Genomic DNA, 4,285 nt, shown 5'->3' with positions numbered 1-4,285 from the left:
CGAGAAATGTTAAAAAAAAGCAGCTCTGGTTGAGTGTTTCACCTCGCTTTTTGTAAATTTTATGGAGTACAGTGAACCCTCGGTTATCGCGGTTAATGGGGACCGAGACCACCCGCGAAAACTGAAAATCCGCGAAGTAGCGGCGCACCTTCAAAAATGCTTAAAAAAAATATACAATATATATAATAAATATATATATATATATATATATATATATATATATATATATATATATATATATACGGGGAGAGAGAGAGTGAAATTCATGTTTTAACAAAAAAAACTAATTATTATTAAAACGTATTATTTTTTTATTCCCCAGCCATTCTTTTTGTATTTATTTAATTACTCCGACTTTTACCTGCTGGTACGCCGTCCGGTGTGCCCTGTGAAATGAAAGGTGGCATTCTTTATTTATTTATTCATTTATTCATTCATAACTGACAGCCTCGCGCTCCGCTCGTGCCCGGGCAGAAGAGGTGCTCCAATTTGGCTTAACTGTGACACACGCCCGTCCTCCTCCCCCGGAGATTCCATTCGGTTAAACTTAGGGGCCGCTTGGCACCGCCCGTGCCCGGGGAAGGTGCTCCTCTTCGGCTTACTGTGACGCGAGCATGCCCTCCTCCTCCGGAGCTTCCATTCGGTTAAACTTAGGGGCCGCTTGGAACCGCCCGTGCCCGGGGACGGTGCTCCTCTTCGGCTTACTGTGACGCGAGCATGCCCTCCTCCTCCGGAGCTTCCATTCGGTTAAACTTAGGGGCCGCTTGGCACCGCCCGTGCCCGGGGAAGGTGCTCCTCTACGGCTTAACTGCCACGCACGCTGGCCGGAGCTCTGGTACGGTCCGAACCGCGCGAAACGTCGCCACCGATCGTGTCCGGGGGAACGTGCTCTTCTTCGTCCACTCTCCTCTTCGCCCACGCTCTTCTTCGGCGCACGCCGGCCGTCTAACCGCTCCAGCGCCCCATCGTGCCGCTCGGCGAAACTACAATGCCCCCGAATATTTTTTAGACCCGCGAAGCACTGAACCCGCGAAAGGTGAACCGCGAAGTAGCGAGGGTTCACTGTATGTATAAGACCAAGACCTACAAAAAAGTCTCTTGGAGCAATGAGCTAGGTTTTACAGGAAGTCGGCCATTTTGAATTTACTTAAAAGGGGGCGGGTCACCACAATGGACTTTGTGTAGAAATTATTATTGGGGCCCGAGCAGCGACCGCGGCGAGGTCCCTATTGTTTTTGTAGAAAATATTATTACTTTTATTATTATTATTATTATTATTATTAGGGCCTGAGCAGCGACCGCTGCGAAGTCCCTATTGTTTTTGTAGAAATTATTATTATTATTATTTTTCCGATTGTTCGATCGCATTTTTGACCCCCGAAACATGCACAAAAACTCACCAAACTTGGCAGTCTCATCGGGCATGGCGAAAAATTTGATATTTTAACGTCTAATATGAACAGGAAGTGAGTTATGAATTTTTGAAAGTCCGACTTTTGCCCTTTTTTGCATGTTTACAGGGGTCATTCTTTTGCACCCTGATCCTAAAGGCTTCATCTGATTGCCTTAAAATTCTGTCTGTAGCATCTGAAGACCTGGGACAAACACTGGGGCTAAAATTTTTTGTTTCCGAAATACTATATGACGGGGGCGGGGCATCAAAGTTTTCACTTAAGATTTCCTTCGCCGCAATGGACAAAATGCTTAATAACTCTCCTGCACATGCTGCTAAAAATCCAAAACTTCACATGTACATAAAGAGTCTGTACCTGAAGACATCTATATGTTTATATTCAGTTATACACCTTGCGCCAATCAATATCATTTTTTACATTTTGACGTACTGCACGTAGCCCTTTTAACGAATCTGATTGAAAATTGGCTAGAAAAGACTCAAGACATTGATCTTACTCTATCCCTATTTTTACGACTTTCCTTCAAAGGGCGTGGCTATTACGGTGCCGCAGAGTCTGATTATTCTCCGTGGCAACAAAAGTTCCTGCAAAATGATTCAGATGATCCATCTTCTGGAAATCTTTCACATTTGAGGATATTCAGGCCCTGAAGACGGCTGCCAACTTATTTTTGATCGCAGTGGTAGTGCCACCAACTGGTTAAAACAAATACAAATTATTTTCGTTGATGTTTTTCTCCGGGCAGGTGAACAAAATCTACCTTATATTTGCTCGGATGAGTGTTTAGGCCTTGAGCATGTCACAATACGAAAGTCTTTCGCCTTCTTCAGAGTGTCACATGATGCTGTCTTGTGACCCGTCTTTATCAGCTGATGTTCCATGAGGGCGTGACTTACCTGTCACAAGAATGAAGGCAAGTCACGCCCCCCGCTGTCCGTTCACTCCGCCAAGATGCTGCTCCAGGTGGTAGAGAGGATGAAGGCTCCCTTGTCTCTGTTCATGGTTTTTATGCCTCGCTTGCAGATCTCAATGGCCTCTCTGATCCAGCGCTGTTGTTTGTTCTCTTCTGTGCGGATGACCCTGCCCTTCTCCCGGTCCATGATGTGGTTTTCCCTTTTGCAGTGGTCAGTGATTGCTGATTTGTAATGTTCATGTTGTGCTTGTTCTTTTACTGCTCTGATTTTTTCATTTTTTTGACAGGTAAGTCACACCCTCATGGAACATCAGCTCAAGACACCATCATGCGACACTCTGAAGAAGGCAAAAGACTCGCCGAAACATGTCAGGTAAAAAATTAACCTAAAACATAATTGTCTGCTTTTAATGAATCAGTCAAATATCAATAATAAGAAGACAAAATGAACCTAATACAAATAAATGAATGCTTAATAACTCCCCTGCACATGCTCCTAAAAATCCAAACCTTCACCTGTAAATAAAACGTCCCGACCTGAAGACATCTTAATGTTATTATTTTGTTATACACACAGTGCCGCCAAGTGGAATCAAAAATTTGTTTTTATTTTAATTTTCACGTACTGCACGGTGCCCTTTTGACGAATCCGACTGAAAATGAGTCAGAAAAGATTCAAGACAATGATCTTACTCTCTGCCGAATTTTGTGACGTTTTGGCAAAAGGCGTGGCTATTAAGGTGCTGAAAAGTCCGATTGTACTCTGTGGCAACAAAAGCTCCGGCAACATGACTCAGATGATCCTATCTTCTCGAAGTTGTACACATTTGAGGATACTTCAGCCCTGAAGACATCTACCAACTTATTTTACATCGTAGTAGTAGCGCCACCAACTGGTAAAAGCTAATACAAGTTATTTTCTTGGATGTTTTTCTCCGTGCAACTCAACAAGGTCGCCCTCATATATGCTCGGATGACTGTTTCGGCCATGAGGATGTCACAATACGAAATTCGTCCTTTTTCATGAAAAGTTGTGGGAGTGGCATTGCACTGTTCGGCAATAAAACAAAGCTGATTATGAGGTTCTAAATATGAACGACAACTCGTAAAACTTTACACACACATCAGGCCGAGCAAATTTATCAATATTTTATACGTTAGTTGTGCAGCTTTTTTGAAATGGCTCGCCATGGCCCTCGAGAAATGTTAAAAAAAGCAGCTCTGGTTGAGTGTTTCACCTCGCTTTTTGTAAATTTTATGGAGTACAGTGAACCCTCGGTTATCGCGGTTAACGGGGACCGAGACCACCCGCGAAAACTGAAAATCCGCGAAGTAGCGGCGCACCTTCAAAAATGCTTAAAAAAAATAAACAATATATATAATAAATATATATATATATATATATATATATATATATATACGGGGAGAGAGAGAGTGAAATTCATGTTATAACAAAAAAACCAAATTATTATTAAAACGTATTATTTTTTTATTCCCCAGCCATTCTTTTAGTATTTATTTAATTACTCCGACTTTTACCTGCTGGTACGCCGTCCGGTGTGCCCTGTGAAATGAAAGGTGGCATTCTTTATTTATTTATTCATTTATTCATTCATAACTGACAGCCTCGCGCTCCGCTCGTGCCCGGGCAGAAGAGGTGCTCCAATTTGGCTTAACTGTGACACACGCCCGCCCTCCTCCCCCGGAGCTTCCATTCGGTTAAACTTAGGGGCCGCTTGGCACCGCCCGTGCCCGGGGAAGGTGCTCCTCTTCGGCTTACTGTGACGCGAGCATGCCCTCCTCCTCCGGAGCTTCCATTCGGTTAAACTTAGGGGCCGCTTGGAACCGCCCGTGCCCGGGGAAGGTGCTCCTCTACGGCTTAACTGCCACGCACGCCGGCCGGAGCTCTGGTACGGTCCGAACCGCGCGAAACGTCGCCACCGATCGTGTCCGGGGG

The sequence above is a fragment of the Idiotropiscis lumnitzeri genome, unplaced genomic scaffold (assembly GCF_059441095.1).
Source record: "Idiotropiscis lumnitzeri isolate Australia: NSW breed Sydney's pygmy pipehorse unplaced genomic scaffold, RoL_Ilum_1.0 HiC_scaffold_81, whole genome shotgun sequence".
Taxonomy (NCBI): Eukaryota; Metazoa; Chordata; class Actinopteri; order Syngnathiformes; family Syngnathidae; genus Idiotropiscis; species Idiotropiscis lumnitzeri.
Note: the sequence above shows the minus strand (reverse complement) of the source record.